Source organism: Limanda limanda, chromosome 19, assembly GCF_963576545.1.
Source record: "Limanda limanda chromosome 19, fLimLim1.1, whole genome shotgun sequence".
Taxonomy (NCBI): domain Eukaryota; kingdom Metazoa; phylum Chordata; class Actinopteri; order Pleuronectiformes; family Pleuronectidae; genus Limanda; species Limanda limanda.
In genome coordinates, this window is record NC_083654.1 from 16,069,910 (window position 1) to 16,090,198 (window position 20,289).

The window sequence follows — 20,289 nt, forward strand, 5'->3', positions numbered from 1 at the left end:
AGTTGGCGATAAGCGGCGCTCGCTGATGCTGGGGGTCGGTGTGTGTGTGTGTGCAAAACAAAGTGTGTGTCTTTTATTGATCTGCTTTTTCTGTAATTTACCGATGATGCTGCGATGAAAGCCGAGCTGAAGACATTGAAATCTGATGGACAGAGAGACAGAGGGACAGAGAGACAGAGAGATGGAGAGACAGAGAGACGGAGAGACAGAGAGACGAAGGGACAGAGGGACAGAGAGACGGAGAGACGGAGAGACGAAGAGATGGAGAGACGGAGAGACAGAGGGACAGAGAGATGGAGAGACAGAGGGACAGAGGGACAGAGAGACAGAGAGACAGAGAGACAGAGAGACAGAGGAACAGAGAGACAGAGGGACGGAGAGACAGAGAGACAGAGAGACGGAGAGACGAAGAGATGGAGGGACAGAGAGACGGAGAGACAGAGATTTTTTTTTGATTTTTCAAAAACACTTTATTTACATTTTCTTCATTTTACAAAACCGTTCGGAGAGACAGAGAGACAGAGAGACAGAGAGACAGAGAGACAGAGGGACAGAGGGACAGAGAGACAGAGGGAGATGCTGCGGAGAGACGAGTGAAGTCAGGAAAACTAACATTTTAAAAGAAACGCTGGAATAAAGGGAGAATGGGGCAGATGAAGACAGGAAGCCAAGAGAGAAAGAGAGAGAAAGAGATCTTTGCTGTGTCTAAAGTTTAGCGAGAGTCATGGTCCATAGGGAGACAGGGCCTGCCACACACACACACACAGACACACACACACATTATCTCTCAATTTGTTTGTTTATCTATGGAACACTTCCCCTATAGTGGCTCGTTCCTCAGCTCGGCCGTGGTGGGATGAATATGCAGCGGCAAGCCCCGACGTCTCCCACTGCACCAGAGCTATTGATCAGCTGTAATGCTCCGCTAAACTGAGGAATTGGGCCGGGGCCGCTCACACACACACATAGTAAAGGACACACACTCACTAGCAGGCTGCGGTTTCTGCACAAACACACACACAGACACACACACACACTTAGTTTGATTTAATTCTGTGCGAAACAAAAGCACTGCATCTCTCTCTCTCTCTCTCTCTCTCTCTCTCTCTCTCTCTCTCTCTCTCTCTCTCTCTCTCTCTCTCTCTCTCTCTCTCTCTCTCTCTCTCTCTCTCTCTCTCTCTGACTTTGTGCTTGTGTCAGAATCATGCACACGTGTGCTTGGTCATGCAATTAATAACACAATTAATGCAAAGCAGCCAATCGTGGCAAAACACTCTGGTAAATGTACTGATTTTGTGTGTTTGTGTACAGTGTGTGCAGGTGTCTTATTTACTCCTGGGTCTAATTGTGTAACTGAGCGAGTGCACACGCACCAAGTGTCGGCCGCGCAGGTCAATAATATTGAATAGCCGGTGAGTAGCTACTGATATTAGTGTAAGCAGATAGTGTAGAGCAGTCGGGAAGAGGATTAATACCTCACACGCTGTCAACACTGGATTATTTAGGATTACAGCGTCTATTGTTATCGTTCGCTTACCTTTTCTGTGGTTTTAATGCTAATGCAGGTGTAACTCTACTGCTGATTTACTGATAGTGAACATTAAGTAGTTTGCAATGTGTGCTTACTGCTTGTAAGATTGAATATGTCTGTGTGTGTTTCTCACATCTCGAGAACGGTTGGTCTTATCGGCTTCACGCGAATTGCCGAACGTGCAATTTGTTCTACGAGATTCTTTTTTAGGTAAAATCAAGTTCAAAGCGGCGAAGCAAGGCAAAGTGAAAACTACATATTGACGATAAATGCATTTCATCCATCAGCTTCTGACAGTGATTCAGTTATTATGCACAAAGAAGGAGAATTGATCTCTAGAAGAACTCCGGCAGTGGAATGAGCCGTTTACAGTTTTCTCTCAGGAACAGTGAAAGTGACCTGCAGCAAGGAAAGAGCAGCTGAGGGACTCAAATAAACTTTGAAGAAACAGGCGATAATGATGAGCATGACAACAAGAGTGTGTTCCCGACGATTGCGATGACGGTTGATTCTGCAGCTCAGGGTTCTGCTTATTATGTCGAATTTTGAATAAACAGGTGAACTGCTGTTATTTGAGTCCCTCAGCTGCTCTTTCCTTGCTGCAGGTCACTTTCACAGTTCCTGAGAGAAAACTGCAAATGGCTCATTCCACTGCACGAGTTCTTCTACTTCTCAGTTCTCCTTCTTTGTGCATAATAACTGAATCCCTGTCAGAAGTTGATGGATGAAATGCATTTATCGTCAATATGTTGTTTTCACTTTGCTTTGCTTCGTCTCTTTGAACTTGATTTTACCTAAAAAAGAATCTTATTTAGAATGAATTAAAGCAGAACAATGTGGCACCGAAACTGAATGACAAAGACTTAAGTTGCCCAGAGGACCGGAGCACGGCGGCGGCTTCACAGCCTCTAGTGGTGAACGTGAAGAGCAGGATGGATGTGTGTGTTATTGAAAATTAGCATATGTGCTCAGTCAGCTTCCTCTCGCATAACAAAGGTGAAAAAGCATAAAGAAAGGATGGAAATTAAGCAGGAGACGAGGGAGAAGTGTGCACACGCTGCAGCATCGTTGCCACTCGTCTTGACCCGGCGTGCGTTTTTACAAACGTGCACGACATGCGCGTGCGCTGGTGAGCGTGCACGTTCTCTCTCCGCAGTCATTATGAAACGCCACCAGCAGGAACAGACCCAGGGGAGAAAGAGATACAAATGATGTAATAATTCACCTTTCAAATACACGTTTCATTTGCATGTGTATTCGTGTGTGTGTTTCTTTCACACTCATGAGCGCCATCCTGTTCTAATTAAGGCCGGCTGCTCTTTCTATATAATTACTGAGTGTGGCTCGTGTGCCTTCAGCAGATTCTCTTATTATCTCTGTTGTTTGCTGCTCCACAATCCGGCTCCGGGCAAATCCACCACCACCCTCCTTCTCCTTCCTATTGCTCTGCTTCCCTCTGTAATTTACTGCACGCCTTCCTTCTCCTCCCCTTCACCCCCCTCACTTCTCTCATTTCTTTATTTCCTTCACCCATTTACCCCCCCCGCCCCCACCCGAATGCGTTCCTCACGCTGCCAACGAAGTGTGCACTTAATTTCTACCCCACTGATCTTGGCGGAGCTGCGTGACTTACTTTGCGTCCATTTATTCCCGCTTCTATCACTTCTTTCTACCTTTTCCCCCCTTCTTCTCCTCCAATTCCTTCCTCTGTACCAGTTTTTCTTCTCTATATTTTCTACAAAAGGCTGTTTTCTGTGTTTCTGCCCCTCGCTCGCTGCCCCCTGTGGGAACCATGTGGCCGGGTGGGATGGGGTGAGGCAGGTTAACAGGTTGAAATCTGCTGGAGAAGCTTGGAGATATATTGTGTGTGTGTGTGAGAGAGCATGAGGTTTGTGTGTGTGTGTGTGTGTGTGTGTGTGTGTGTGTGTGTGTGTGTGTGTGTGTGTGTGTGTGTGTGTGTGTGTGTGTGTGTGTGTGTGTGTGTGTGTGTGTGTGTGTGTGTGTGTGTGTGTGTGTGTGTGTGTGTGTGTGTGTGTGTGTGTGTGTGTGTGTGTGTCCTAGAAATTTGGCACCGGTGCCCAATCATATGTCTCTGAAGTCGCTCCCTCTGTCTGTTGTCACTTCTCGTCTCGTCCTCATCAACCCCCCCCCCCCCCAACTCTCTGTGTCCCAGACAGAAGTCATCCCTTTGTTTCTTCCTTGACATTTATTCTCTTCCTTTCCGTGCGTCTCTCCAACTCATTTGTGCCTTTTATAGAAAAGCCGCCTCTCAAAGCTGCAATCACTTACCACCCGGCCTCTTTCCTTCCCCGGCGTTTGACTCCTCTTTCAATCCCCTTCTGTCTTTTATCTGACTTCTCTTTTCTTTTTTTTATTCCCCTTCTCTTGAAACCAGCCCTCCGTGGCTCGGTGCCACCCCTGCCCATCTGGTCAGTCCTCCCTCCCTCCGTCCCTCTCCCTCCTTCTCCTCTCCAGCCGCGTCACATGCTTCTGTTAGTCATCCCTCTCGCTGGCTTTTCATTTTCAATAATTCATGGGACTCCTGGGAGAAAGACAAACGTGTTCTTTGGAGCCGAGCATCTGATGTATTTATTCAGCCGGCCGGCCGTACAACAAGTGGCCATTAAAACACACTCGGACCTGCAGACATTCACGAACACTCTTAAAAATGTAAAAGACAGTCGCACGAAAACAAGCATTTGTATGCGGAGCTGTTAAATGTCCCCTGGTTATTGAAAATGTGTGATGGAGGGAGGCCGAGCGTTCACCATTCATCTTCCCCAGGCCTTTGTTTACCTCTGGAGAATAAAGGAGGTAAAGAATGGAAGAAAATGAATGAAAAAACAAGATGTTATGGGGATGGAAAGAGATAAGTTGGGGTGGTGGGGGGGGGGGGGATAAATAGGACGAGGAATACACAGCGTTGCAGAAAAGAGCTGTCAGAGTTTTCTCACGCTCGTACGGTTTGTTAGTCGCTCTGCATAAGAACTGAATGCATAAAATATGAGCGATAAAGGCGGAGGATGATTTGCAAAAAAAGGAGGAAGACGAGGTCGGACAATGACGGCAGTAGAAAGGAAAAGAGTCAGATGAGAGGAAAGATGAGGAGTTTAGGGGTTAAAGGATAAAAACATGTGGAGGAGAAGGAAGCTGAGGTGCAGGAGGAGAAGGAAGCTGAGTTGCAGGAGGAGAAGGAAGCTGAGGTGCAGGAGGAGAAGGAAATGTGGAGGTGAGAAGAAGGAAAAGAGTGAAACACGAGAGAAGTCTGGCCACAGGCAGAACGAGTGAGAAGACAGGCTGAACCTGCAAACTGCAACATGCCTCCTCCATCCATCCTCCTCTCCGTCCTCACAGCGCTCTCCATCTCCCACACCCGACTCATGAATTAACCACCGCTGACATGAATGCATCAAAGTTAGAAAAGGTTGGCGCTGCAGCTTGATCATGTTGCTAACTCACCCGACATGACAGCCTGGTTCCTCTGCAGCTCACTCAGGACCACTGAGCTGAATCCAACTTCCTGTTAAGGACAGAAACATCCTGTAGTAAGAACTCCTGGATATGAGAATGTGACAGACGTGATGTTACTAAGGAATAATAACAGATTTGGAAGACTCCTTTTTTCCCTTTTCTTCTTCTTCTGTGTTTCATTTCCCAGATTAGACGCTTTCATCATCACAGCACTGCAGTATCACCGAGGCACGATACGACAGTGGGTGAATCTAACATCACTCGCGCTCGTCGGAGTTGAAATTAGTTGATTGTGATTAAATAATTGGGCTGAAAAAAACCCAAAGTGTAAACCGAGCACACAGCAGGAAATTCAAAAATTCCCCGTGGAGTAATTTCAGCAGCAGATGAAAACAAAACAGAGACGATAAAAGGAGGAAATAAATCAAAATGGATGCATGAGGGAATATAATGGTGAACAAGCGCAGTGTCATTTTGTTTTTCCTTTATCTCCTGGGGGACGTATATATCTCGTTTATGGTGCAAGAAGCATGTTGCTGTCAGTCAGTGGCTCTGTGCATTTATTTTTTATAAAATGTTGCTTTCCATTGAAAATCCATTCACTGCTACTTACATTTTTTGGAGAAATAACTGTTTCTTTATTGAACGAAGTAATCCTTCTACGTCTTACATTAAATAATTTGTGGGATTATCGGTGGACTAGTGGCAGAAACTTGGACTATTGGCAGAAAAGGTCTCTGGTTCGTCTCTGGTTCGACTCCACGGAGAAACAACAAAAAGACGAACCTGGATTGATCTGTCCAAAAATCCAAGAGGATTCTCCCTACCCTGTCTAGTGCCCCTGAGCAAGGCACCTTACTCCCCCAACATCTGCTCCCCGGGCGCCGTACATGGCTGCTCACTGCTCTGTGTGTGTCCTGCACCAGATGGGTTAAAAGCAGAGGTTAAATTTCCCTCCTTGCATGAGTGTGCTTGTGCATGTCTGTGCATGTGTTTGGGACAAATAAATATATCTTAATCTTAATCTCTTAAAGACACATTTCCCAATCTCAACTGTCTGGAAACCACAGCTCAGTAAAGTGCTTCTCACTGGGCAGTGGTGGAAAACTTCAGAGGCAATTATCTTCACCATCAAATATTGTGATGGCCACATCTGTGCCGTGTTTACAGATGGTGTAGAAGTGACTCTGCAGTTCTGTGTCCTTTTGAGCAGAAAATGCGTGTGTGTGTTTACCGAGGGAATACAGCGGAGGAAGAGGAACTGGTAATGTGGAGTGAGACGCCTGGTGCCCCCCCCCCCTCCTGCCCCCTGAGAGTTGTTGACTCTCGTGACTCTGGGCCGCAGCTGCTGATAAGACGAATCCTCGCTGAGCAACTGTGACTCATGAGAGGTTCGGTGGGGACAGGCTGCCTCTTTAGCCGCAAGAGAAGTTGTAAGACTTGATTATGTCAGACTGTCTCATACTGCGTGACCTGAAGTGACGCTGCAGAGCGACACCGGAGCCCAACACAACTTGTGAGTGTTTGGTTGTGTTTGTGCATGTGAGTAAGGATCCTGGGCCTCCAGAGACACACACACACACATGGAATCTACCTCACCAGGTGAATCCCTTATCTTCTGTTAGAGATGATGTATTCAGGGTGAGAAGCCAGTGTCGAGCAATTGCCCCTCCGCCCCCCCCGCCCCCCGTCACCTCCATCCAGCCCCATTCAACCTCCAGTAATAACTTTCCATCTGTTCAAAATGGATGTGGGATCAGTGTATAGATCTCTCTGCCCCCACTTAACCTGGGTGAACACACTTATTCAGTCTGAACAGGAACGTCTCAGCAGCAGTGGCATTAAAACTGTAATTATTTTTTGCATGCATGTGTCGGTGTGTAGTCGCTGGAGGGAGATGGGGAAAGAATTATATCTTTAATGCATCTGGAAGCGCGAGGTCGAAGGTCAGTGGATCTGCAGAATTGGTCCGGAAGACGTTTATTGTTACCTTATTCAAATGGCTCCACCAGTTAGTGAGAAGCAGCAATCAACTTGTTGGGATTGTCAACATCTTATAGTCGTATTGTCAGAAACCCACTAATCGAAATATGATGTGTAATAACGGTCTGGGAAGGGATATGAAAATTAAACTGTATGTGGTTATTTTGCCATATAACCACATACAGTGAATCTACATCAGTGAGAAGTCATGTGACCACATTGGACAACAACTGATCAAATACAGGTTCAGGGGCAGAAAATGTATCCAAAAAAAAAACATCATCTGAAACGTGAATATTATTATTTCAGGACATTTTTTGAACAGATCTTGAGTTTGTGATTTAATGGTTTTGGTGATAAACTGCATCGTAGTCGTTTCCACCTTTTGAAAGATTCAGAGTTAAGTTGCATTGGAGCAGTCGACCCCAGTGCTGGTGACAAATATACAACTAGTCGATTGTACTGACGCCCGATTTGTTGCAGTAAAAGTTTCTTGCGCTGCAATATTTCAATATTTCTATTTGCAGGTGCCATTCTTAAGGTAGATTGGATTTCTGATATTAAAATCTTCATAGTTTAAACCAATAAGCTCCACATATGGTTTGAATTGAACTACTAACTTATTTAGTAACGTTTACTTTTAATCTAACGGCTTCAACTTTGATAACGACGATCTTTATCGGACCCGAGATGCTTGATCCCCACATTTAACTTCTCGCCATCCCATCATTAGACTTTATAACAGCATCATCACAAACTGAAGAGCTCCTGTGTACTTCCACTGCACCGTTGTCATGTATCAGGAATAAACCTTGAATAACACAAGCTCGTCGGCCATTAACGTGCATCTGTGCGAAGGTTTACACGTTGTGTTGTGTGTGACAGGCTGTGGCGCCGTCGCTGTTTGATGCTACTGTGCATATGCGACTGTGTGTGTGTGTGTGTGTGTCTGTGTGTGTGTGTGTGTGTGTGTGTGCCGGCTGTTGTCTCTGTATTCACAGCTTGGCAGAGGGGCCTGCCGTGAGGACAGAGTGCCCGCCCCCCCCCCCCCTGGCTGCACAGCGAGCCTGGCATGCGAGCCCGTGCCAGCTTGGTTTCCCATCCCCCTGCCCTCCTCATTTTGTTGTCATTTGTCTTCACCCTCCCCATCACGCACCCTCCCTCATGTGCAGCGATACACACGCGACACACACAAACACACACACACAACCCCCCATCCCAATGAAAATGGATGGCGTTTCCAGGGACACCTGCGCCTCCGTGTTCCAAATCCTCCACCCGACATGGACACAAATACATATGCACTACTGGTCAATGCTTTTAAAACATCCCTTGTTTTTATTTAGCTTTAAGCAGATTCAAGTCCAGTGAATCACCTTTAATGCTGCAAAGGTGACACGTATTTCGCATTAAAGTATTAAAAGTTAAACTTCCCGAGGTAAACAAAGCAAAAAAGGGAACAACAGAAAACTCTAATAGAAAACCGGCCTTTCAGAGATTAGGGAATTGATTTAGTGGCAGTTTTCCTTCCAGCAGAGGAAGTGAATAAAGCCTCGAAAGTTAATGCAAACTAATTCCTACACGTTCCACCGAAATGTGTTGATTTTAAAACACTGGCTTCAAATGATGGAAGAGCAGCTCGGTCCTCGGGCTTAAAGCTCAAGGAGCTGGTTTGGGATTAAATGGAGATAAAGGTGAAAGCAAAGAAACCTGTGTGTGCAAAAAAGTGTTGGAACAAACTTCCCAAACAAATATTTAAATTCAGAATCAGAAGGTATTTATTGCCAAGTAGGGTTACACCTACCTGGAATTTGCTCTGGTTATTGGTGCATACAATGAACATAGAAACATAAAAACACAATAAATACACCACACAGAAGACAAACAATAATAATAATAAAAAACAATATATATTTACTCACTATTTACTTCTTATTTACTCACTTTTTCTAATATTTATACAAAGTTTGAGCAAATTTGAGAAAACGTAGGTAACATTTTGGACTTGAGATTCCCAAATTAGCTTTTTCCTATATCGTAAATCTGTTTGATGGTTTAAGCTTCGAGCACACGGAGTCATTACAGTATTTACCAGGATTTCTTGGACTCGTGCATTTGCATCTCCACTCCCTCATCTGCACAACGCGCTCGGGAAACAAACAACTCCACATATGTGTGCGTAGACACGGGCTCCCTCCCACTCGCTGCCAGGCTCCCGTGCGTTGTTTGTTCATGAACCGCTCCATCTGCTGCTGTCTTCACGGCTAACCAAGGCCTGCCTACCACTCGTTACACACTCACACACACACACATAGACAACCCACACACACATTGTTTTAATGTGTAATCATGCGTCGTTCCACAAACACCTGTCGTCCTCATTTGGATTTGACAACCCATAATCTCCTGGATGGACGGGCTCATTTACACTCAGACACTCGTGCATCAGAAACACCAAAAACCATAACTCTAGATCCACACTGGAGCTGAATCTAGTTTCATATTCTTCCGGAGTTGTGCAGGATTTTGAGTGCAAACTCCATCAATAATTGTTTCATGCTCGCTTTACCCACACTCTCTCTCTCTCTTTCTCTCTCTCTCTCTCTCCCTCGCCGTCACACCCGTACTCACTCTCACTGTGGGGAGCAGTGTGAAATGATTGGCATCCCGAGGTGAGTGTTATGGGTGACATTTCCACTGTAATGCGGTATAGAAGTCTCCTGCCGAGCCTCTGCGCCGCTGTCACAATGCGAGATTGGGGGCAAGAGGTGGGCGGGGGGGGTGCAGGGGTGGAGACATGGAGGCACAGGAGGGGGGACAGATTCAGAGAGAGAGAGGGAGAGGGGATGGCAGCCTGATGGGTTTACATATGCATGTAGCGGTGCATTCAAAATCAGTGCACACACACTTCACCTAAATACATGGAACTACATGTGTGGTCAAAAACACACTTGAAGTAAAGTAAGCACACGATACAAGACGTCTTTAAAGGTTCAATTCATACATGTACGAATCTAATAAAACTTAATTGAGAGACAGACTTGTCCTCTGAAGAATAGGAAAGCAGCACAGCACCCAAAAAAAAATAAAAAAGAAGAGAGATGACAGTTTGAAAGACTTCATATCTTGGCCTGCTGAGGTTTTACTTTCTGTGATGTTCCAACACCACCGAACAACAAAGAGGGAAATTAGTCGTGTGATCTGAATAGAGGATTCACTCTTTTCAGAAGTGTCTCTCGAAAGGATTGGAAATACCAAGAAAACTGTCCGTTCCCTTCCTGTAAAGTTAGCTTTGAATTCCAGGCATACCCAAAGTAACTCATGCACACTCTCTGTGCAGTGAGGGAACACAACGTGAGCACAGCGTGAAGCTTCACCTCGTCTAGCTTCAGATTTGATATAACAATACCACAGAGAATGGATGATGCACACGAGCTACACAATATGTTGGAATAACAGGGAGAACGAAAACCCTTTTTAATAATTAGTGATTATGTAACATCCAGAGAGAAGTTTGCACTGATGGGTCGCAGGAGGCTTTTGTCTCTCTCGCTCTCTTTGTGCGTCTGTGTGTGTGTGTGTGAGTTGCGTTGCTCACCATCCAGAACAATGTAAATCTACTGTTGAATTAGTTATTTCCCCCCCCCTATCATCCATCACACAGGACACACTGAGAGGGCGGAGTGTGGAACAGTGAGAGTCTGTGTGGCGCGCTGAACCGGCGCCGTGTTTGCACAGATTGAAAAATCAGACACGGGGAAAACACAAGTTCGCACACGCCTGCTGATGTACAGTGCATTTCTGCCAGGGCAAACACACAAGCACACACACACACACACATTCACTGACGACACATACTTGTAAATATGCATATGCACGAGGACTCATTTAATCTGCTCACACACACGTGTGCACAAGAGCCGTGCATTGGTTTGACCTCTCTGCTGTTTGTTTGTGTTTGTGTGTTCGAAGTTTGTTTGGTGCATGTTAAGTGCAGCACTGTGTGTGTGCGTGTGTTGTTTGTGTGTGTTGTTTGTGTGTCCATATTGCACAGATAACCTGGCAGCGACTGGACAAACACACACTCATCACACATGGAAACTCATTCAAGTGATGTGTTTGTATAAGCACAGTTGAACGCACCTCTGGGTTTTGTAGCTCAGCTGTAGATGTCGCGTGAGTGTTTTGGCACCGGGAAGCCACATGACGCACAAACACACAAACACACAAACACACCGAGTCAATGCCGGACTTGTCGTGCGGTTTTAACTGGCCCTGCCGGCGGTGATGGATGTCGTATTCATGGAGCCTCTCTCCGTGCTCTGGATCAAGTACTGCGAGCGTCATGCGGTCTGACACAGAGGGGACGGGCGGATGAAGGGATGACGGAGGCCAGGGTGGAGGGGAGGAGGAAGAGTGGATGGCTGCAGGGAAGGAGGAGACAGCCGAACGGAGGGATTTAGGAAAGGAGAAAGAGAGTTCGGGTCGGGGGAATAAGAAAAACAGGGGCCACCTGCTTGGAGGGAAGGTCACAGTCAGCAGGGAGGGTTGGAGTCCTGCTGAGAGAGGGACACGTCACACACACACACACACACACACACACACACACACACACACACACACACACACACACACACACACACACACACACACACACACACACACACACACACACACACACACACACACACACACACACACACACAAACACAAACACAAACACAAACACACACAAACACACAAACACAATGCTTTTTAAATCCAAAAATAATCCCTCATCCTCTGCTCCTCTTTGGAGAACAGTTACTTTTCCAACGTTTTTAACATGAAATATGTAAAAAGAAAATCAGACATGAGGAGTTGTTGTGTTGTGGACGCACATGATGGATATTCGTTGTCTCATCTATGAACTTGACACTTCATCCCTTCAGCCTTTTGCCGTCCTAATGCAACACACACACACACAGTTTCAAGCAGCCTCGGCCGCTCACTGTTTTTATTTGTCCTTCGCTCGTGTTGTCTCACCCAGCCCGGCCTCATCCATCCCCGCGTCGTTACTTTCATTTGGCACAAGGATAAATCTCATCCCGGTTTATGAGGCAGCAATTGTGAGGCAGATCGAGGCAGATAGAGCAGGCAGCCGACTATTAGACGCAGAGACAGATGGAAACGAGGGGAAGAAGACGGTGAAACAAGCAGACTAGCTGCTGAACAGGAAGATGAACCAGCGGGCCGGGAGCCTGAAAGACAGACGTGCGCTTGTTGTCTGTTAAAAAGACAAACGTTGGCATTTTGACGAGTGAATAGAAGCAGTTTAAGTTGCACAAGTATTCAGAAAGTTGAGACAAGGCTGGAATTGGTCTAGAACATTGGGAGTATGGGTGAGAGTCTGAAAGCTCCAGGCCTCCATTTTCTTCCAGTGAAGATGTTGTCGTTAAACCGTCATTTTTAAGATTAAGATACATTTATTTGTCCCAAACACATGCACAAACATGCACAGACACACTCATGCAAGGAGGGAAATTTAACCTCTGCTTTTAACCCATCTGGTGCAGGACACACAGAGCAGTGGGCAGCCGTGTAAGGTGCCCGGGGAGCAGATGTTGGGGGAGTAAGGTGCCTTGCTCAGGGGCACTAGACAGGGTAGGGAGAATCCTCTTGGATTTTTGGACAGATCAATCCAGGTTCGTCTTTTTGTTGTTTCTCCGTGGAGTCGAACCAGAGACAAACCAGAGACCTATTCTGCCCATAGTCCAAGTTTCTGCCACTAGTCCACCGCCTCTCCCAAAGAAATGTAATTAAGGCTTAATATTTTATAGTTTAAACTTGAATTGCGTATGCGACACAGGAACATGCACGAGTACCTGGTCCCTGCACCAACATCTGCAGTCCAAACCACTGAGAGAGTGAGACTCCAGTGAAAGAAACTCTCACAGTCGGCTAGAAACAGATTTCCAGCTGGCAATTGACAAAAGCCAGAGTTTCCTCTTGATTTCCTGAGCAGCGTGTACACACACCTGCTGGAGTGATACTGCAGTCGCCTTCAAAAGGCTGCTGCTCTGTATGTGGTCAATGCAGCGGTCAGGGCGGCCTGCAGAAAGCCCGTGTCAGAGCTGTAAGTGACTATAAAGGAAGTGAAGGCTCCCACTTTCCCCTCTTTATGGTTCCTTCATCCTGTGGACACCCAGCTCGTGTGGGATGAAAATGGTCGGGAGTAGATTTCCCATTTGGATCAACTCTTCCACTAGCATGAATGAATGATTGAAGGAAAGAAGGAGGTGGCTTTGTTATAGATATGGTCATTTCTTTTAGGATAAATGCACTCAGGCCATCAGCTCTCGAAATACAGTTCCCATCGCTGAATTTGCTGAAGTAAGCGCTCCTCATCTTTTTTTTTTTTATTCCCTTTTTAGTGTTTTAAGTTATTATCCCTGACGCCCTCGGGGACTGGTAATTTTCAGAATGAAAGAGGGGGTTGATTTCAGTGTCATTAAAGCAGCGCTCCGCTTAGTAATAAAAATCATTTTAAGCGCGCCTCGTATACGCTCAATATTAATGGCTTTATTAAAAAAAAAAAACTGTTTTCCATCCTGTCAGGCCGATGTATTCATTTTAAGCAAATGGAGCGGCGGGTGCATGAATCCGGCTGAGCTGCTGCAGCAGATGTCTCTCTGTGTCTCTGTGTCGGTGCCAACCTGCCCTGCTGTCACCGAGGTGACGTCCTCCATCAGTACAGGACAAATTGACCCGGCCCCTGGGGCTGCCTGAGGGGACACGGAGGACTCGCACTGTCCCGTCTGCAGCGGCTGTCGTCTGCAGGAAAGACTCGGGCAGCACATCTCACTTAACCAGCAGGAGACACAACGCTGGAGGTTCAACACTGAGACCTCAGGGAGGAGCTGTGGGCGTCTTATTGTAGAAAATAGAATGGTAGTAAATGGTGGTGATTGGGAATATGAATAAATAAATAAATAAAACCTCAAATCAAAGTTATATATACAGTATCATGTCTATTTGCCAAATACTCATGCACCAATATATTTATTTTCCAGAATAATACAGAAACAATACATTTATGTTTAATTTCTTAGTCCAAACTCTAAACATTTGTGTTTAGTTAAAATATCAAGCTCAGATTCCCTTTCTTTGTCATCCGGGTTTGTAAAGGACATCTTTTTATTTATTTATTTTTAAAGATGTCGACTGATTTATCTGTATTGGATCGTTTATTCAGCATCGGACCCAAGAATCCATATCAGTCGGGCTCTAATTACATTTAAGTTAATAGCAGCTGTCGAATCGTCATCATCGGAAAACATTTAAAAAATGATTAATATGTGTGAGGGAACTTTATTCTGCAGTTTGGTTGAATTTCTCTGAGACACATTTATATTATACGGTGCCTGTGAAATGTCAAAAACTCCAGATTTGTTCGTCGTTGAGCTTTGACGAGTTTCTCCGGTGAACTCTGGGAGAAACACGCCTCAGTATTTAGCGGATGTGAGTCTCGGAGCTCACACGGTTTTAATGTCACGGTTTTATGTGTGTGTGTGTGTGTGTGTCTGTGTGTGTGTGTGTGACGAGTGGCCGCTGCGACCGGTGTCCCCTCCATCTGTGCTGCGGGTCCCCGGGGGCCTTTAGACGCTCTCTGATGGCACATCAGAGGCCCCCACCTATAAACACTAGCATTAATAACTCTCTCTCCCTCTTTCTCCCCCTCTCCCTCTCTCTCTCTCCGCTGGCTGACTGTTGTTTATATGGCTGTAAAATTCAATTAGGCTGCAGGGGAGTGGGCCGGCCCGCATTACTGCCTGCCAGGGTGACATTTCATTTGCAATGAATCATGGGCCAGAGGAGGACCGGGCCGCCGAGCTAAACAACACTTCTCCTCTCCTATCTCCCCCCCCTCCTCCTCCTTCTTCTTCACCTCCTCCTCCTCCTCCTCCGCTCGTTCTTCCTTTCTTTCCGCTCCGCACGTCTTCCCTTACTTTACGACCTCTCCCGGTTGCGTCGGTGCATAAAGCCTTCTCCCTCTTTTTATTTCCCCTCCTGAGTTGTGACGCTGAGAAAAGCTCCAGAGCTCACTCTTGTTTACTGTCGGCTGTCCACGCGCCTGTGGTTGTGTATTCACTTTTCTTTTTTTCTTCTTCTTCTTCTCCCTGCTGCATTTATTCTCTCCGTCTTTGCCTCTCTCTTACTTCGTCACTTTCTCTTTCTGCTTCACGTGCCGTCCCGTCGTAGCACTTTCATCAGGATGGTCACCTGATGTTTCATCCCATTGTTCCTACTCCTCTCTCTCTCCCTCTTTGCATTTAAAACCTCCCCTTCATCCTTTCTTCCTCACTCCTCTCCTCCCACCTCACTCCCTCCTTGCTCCCTTCCTACCTGACTCCTTTTGATTGAGGCACGGACCTCACCACTACAACAAAAACACCTTAAACAACAAAAAAAAGAGAAAGAAAATGTCTCATCAGATTCTAACATGCGTCACTTTGCCTGGCACACACAGTTTCGGGCGGTCACCACTGCCAGGAGGTTTTTGGGACCAGGCCAGCTCTGCCTTGGGGACACGAACAAGAATTAGATGTAAGGATTTCCAAGAGTGCAGCAACCTGTAAGTCAGAAAATGATGGATTCTGGGAGTTTTCTGGCTCGCACCACGTGAGTGCATTATTTTAAACAGATACAGAGAAGAAATCTGGTTAAGACCACAGAGAAGTGAGATGAGATATTGCCTCACGTGTTCATTAGGGTGATGTAAACAGAGCTGAGTGAATGGGGTGTTACTGAGGAAAGCATCCAGTAACACTCTAAATTAATGCATAAGCTGCCTTTCTGATTACACAGCGGAGGGATTCTACATAAATCGAGGATAAACTGTGAATAATCTAATGCGCCGACATCCACGCTGAGGAGGTATTAGTGTCGCCCTCGGAAACATGCTTGTGAAAACGTACCAGAACTTTAGAACCTCTCAATTCAATCTACCAGAAACCGGCCTGGGACTCATTCGGTTCCTTCCGTTAAATCAGGGAACACGATTAATAATGCATGTTGAGTGCTTTGATTTTAGTTTGTTCCTTTGTTCCCTGAGTGTAAAGTTTGGTTCTTTTTTAGTTTCCTCTCTTTGTGTGAGTCAGGAGAAGAGTTTTTGTTTAAGTTGTAATGTACACACAAACACATGCATGCAAACACACACACACACACACACACACACACACACACACACACACACACATACACACACACACACACACACACACTTGACAGGTTTGTGATTCCCTCACTTTTTGATTAATTACCTGGATGCTACAAATAGTTGAACCTGTTACAGTTTCAATTATTGTTCTTGCAAATAATCAAAAAAACTAATTATCATTTGAAACACATGTTAACATTTGGTATCCGTTAGAGATAAATATCGTACATGCTTTTATGATGGTTGGTTTGTTTATTAATCAGCTGGATGACACACAGGTCAGGAAATAAAACACTAAACTTTTCATTTGGGTCCAGGACCTTTTCATAACTTTCTTTAACTACGATTATTTTGTCTCCTTTATTGGATCTGGGTGTCAAACAACCAGGATCATATTTTGTAGTTTAAACCTTTTCGCCTTTTTAAGTGTTTTTATTATCTGTAAATTCGTCAGTCAGTTAATCTTGAAGTCTGATGATCACACAGTTCAAACAACTGCTCTTGTTCTTCTCCTGTTGAACATCCATATGAGTTCAGTCTGGTTCATGTTATTTTTGTTTCCTCTGATGAAAGCAAACTCAGATATGAGCTACTTTAGATTTTACACTCTCCACCGTAGCATTTACAAGTCTGCGATGATCTGTATCCTGAGTCTTATATCAGCACAATGATTGCTAACATCTGCCTGGTAACTCGTCTGCATGCAAATGGATTGATCGTCCTTCCTGTGATCGTCAGTTCAGAGGAGACACTAAACGTCCTCCTGGCCACTCCCGGTTCCTATTAACCCGTCCTGTAGCCGGTTTACGAGACATGTGATCGTCATGTGACACACCGACATGGCTGTGAGTTCAGGCCGCCGGGGGAGCGGGATGGAAGCAGTAGATTTACGGTGGCGGGGGGGTGGGAGGGAGTGAGTCCTCGCCATGTGACGCCTCCGATAAGACCGGCCTAGGGAACAAACGGTAAATTTTCTCCGCCCTCGCCCACAAAGCGTCTCGGTGCAGCAGGAGAGCGCAGCTGACCTTCAGGTGTCGGTATTTGCATGATATCAGGCAGGTGTGTGTGTGTGTGTGTGTGTGTGTGCACGTATGATTGTCCTCTGAACTCCGCCAGCTTTAAAAATAGGATCTCATTTCATATTCCGGTTGAGATGTACCATGCAGATTGCTTTTATAATGCAGTTATCACCATGACACACACACGCATGCACACAAGGGAACACACGTAGGTACACACGCAGGCAATTCTGTATTCTACATCAGGCTCTCTTCAGTTTTCTTATATGTCTGCCTTGCACACACACACACAGACACACATTCAGACACACACACAGACACACACACGTCTTCAGTGAGTCTGCTCCCAGTTTAGGGATGAGCCCTGTGGGGAAGGTGATCTTTATTTAAATCCAGTTGTCTGTGCTCAATCCTAATCTCCTCCCTCAGAAAGAAGGGATTTCTCCTGCTCCGCTCTGCCCACTGATGTGATTCACACCGGGAGGGGGGGAGGAGGGAGGGCATGGGGCGATGAAGGGGTGGTGGTAAAAGTGAGTGATGGGAGATGGATAGGATGCAGGAGAATGATATCCTCTCTTTGAAAAGGGCTGCGAACATAAAGGGAGAGGGCTGCAAATGGAAGAGCACGGGGGTCGAGGAAGAGCCACCAGAATTAGACATTAGTTGTGCGTTTGTGTTGATGTTGAGCTGAAGGCCGAGTCTGCACGAGGTTGTGTCTCGTCGTTTGTTTTCGGGGGGGTCGGCATCTCCATTAACCCAAAGGGCCGCCGTGAAGCATTGTGGGTGACAAATCTTCAAAGAGGCATAACTCCTGGATCCTTGCACCTCAAATAAAAAGCACAACTTAAAGGTTAAGTTCACAGATAATTCAAGTCTTAAAACAATCCTCACATGATCATAGGTACCGTTTGTGATTCCTGGAGCCACTTTCATTTCTCACTAAAGACTGAACCATTAGAATACACCTATATATTCATTTTTATACATATATATGGAATACATGTTTGCACAGAAACAGATCTCTGGGTTTTTGCCCTCATCTTTTAAACCTAAAACATTATTTCAATCCAGATATTTGCTGAAGACTTTGGACAAATGATCAATCAACACTTAGAGGCCAAATATGGAATTTCTGAGTTTTCTAAATCAACTTATAACCTATGTTGTGCTTTAGTGAAACATTTATCCAGACAACATAATTCTGAAATTGAAGGAAGTGATGGACAACAGAGACTTTAAGATATTTATGGAAAGCACTGTTAGAATTAGAACCATGAAATATTCTTGGGGGCAGACACTGATATTAAAGAGGATGACATTTTTGATAACGATATCAGGCAATATATATATATATATATATTAGAAGGAAATTATAATGAATCCTAAGATCTCATTATCAAACCTTGGAGACAAATAATTGGTTTAATATTCTACTGTTTAACCATAAACTTGATAAACATACATATAATCAAATAGAACTTAGATGAAGCAGATAAATGTCGTTTTTTTTTTTACTTAAAATGTAAATGCACATCTTTTATTTAAAATAAAGTTTTTATACCTGCACATATTCATAAATATAAACACAGATACTGGGATGTCAGTGGTTTAAATGGTCAACTGATAAATCGGTCAGGCTCTACAGTTGGAGGAACAATTTGTGGCCAAAAGAAAACACAGTCATTTTGGAAATTGTTCCAGTTTCTTTCTTTTTGTAGTTTTTCACCAGATCCGTCAGTTATTTATACCTGGGGGGGGGGGTTCGCTGCATGCATGTGTTCTGCAGCTCTAATTAAATTCGGACTGGCACCGTGTGTGACACTCTCAGCATGTTCTCCGCTCTGATTGGCCGAGGCATTCTGCATGGCCACACAGCATCACCCAGATCGTTCCTCCACCAAACGAACTCTCCATCCCCCTGAGTCGCCTCTCAACTTTCTCTCTCTCTCTCCATACTCTCGCTCTCTTGCTCGCTCACCCCTGCCCCAACTTTTCTCCCTCCGCCCCCCCCCCCCCTGTCTCCTTCACCCTTCAGCCGTTCTTTCCCAAAGACAAAAAGTTTTCCACCCCCCTGTTTGAGGGATTGGATCGATCCATTGTCAGACTTCCCGCCGGCGTCCTCGACCGCTGGGCCAAACCATTAAACTCCACATGGGGGGATTACGCATCGTTCCTCTCTGAATTCTCCTTCTCTTGTTTTCCGCCCACTCCCCCCTTCGCTGCCATGCCCCGTGTCCTTCAGCGGTATTGTGTGTTCCTACGTGTGTGTGTGTGTGTGTGTGTGTGTGTTTGTGTGTTTGTCCGAGGCCCTGCCTGCGACTCACAGGAGGAAGATACCAATTAACACTCGGGCAGAGGAAGCTGCTGAGTTATGACTTTATTCCTTTTTGATCAGTGGCTCACAAACATGCAACCGCCAAAGTTAGGATAGACAAGTGTGTGTGGGTGTGTGTGTGGGTCGGTGGGTGGGGGTCGTGGGTGGGTGGCCCAGAAAAGTCCCCCCCCTGATTGGACCAGTCAATACACAGTGTGAAAAAGGCAATAACCTCTGATGGCAAACCTCTTATCTCCCATCTCGTCTTACCCTCTTTATTGCTCTCTTTCTATCCCTTCATCTCTTTCTATCACACAACCTCTCTCTCTCTCTCTCTCTCACGCTTTCCATCTCTCACTCCCCTCATCCACTCATGTGTGCCTTTGACTCAGAGGACGTCTTAGAAACACTTTTCTGTTTGTTTTGTCTTGTTCGTCTTACCAGGGGTGAGAGAAGGAATAAAGGAGCAAATCACTGGAGGAGAGAAAACATTAGGTTGACATGTGCTCTCACTTCTCGACCAGGGGCGTCGGCATCACCCTGAAATGCAAACACACAACATACATGTTTCGACTCTAGGAACTTTCTCCTGGAGCTAGGAACCTTTTACAGGAAGTACCAGGGTCTTGATAAGGGTCCAGGTAAATATTTTTTACGGTAAATCAGCATTTCAGGTTAGCCATAATTTCTTAAAACAGAAACTACAGACTTTACCTGCAGGTCATGTCTGGAAACTGCTTACTGGCCAGTCGAAGCCTTTGCATCACTCTCT

At 45.5% G+C, this 20,289-nt stretch overlaps 1 protein-coding gene across 3 annotated transcripts in view; it reads left to right on the forward strand.

Moving 5' to 3' along the window:
- Window positions 1-20,289, forward strand: part of LOC133026041 (ephrin type-A receptor 7-like) — a 140,962-nt gene that overhangs the window by 37,847 nt on the left and 82,826 nt on the right. The window lies entirely within an intron of this gene.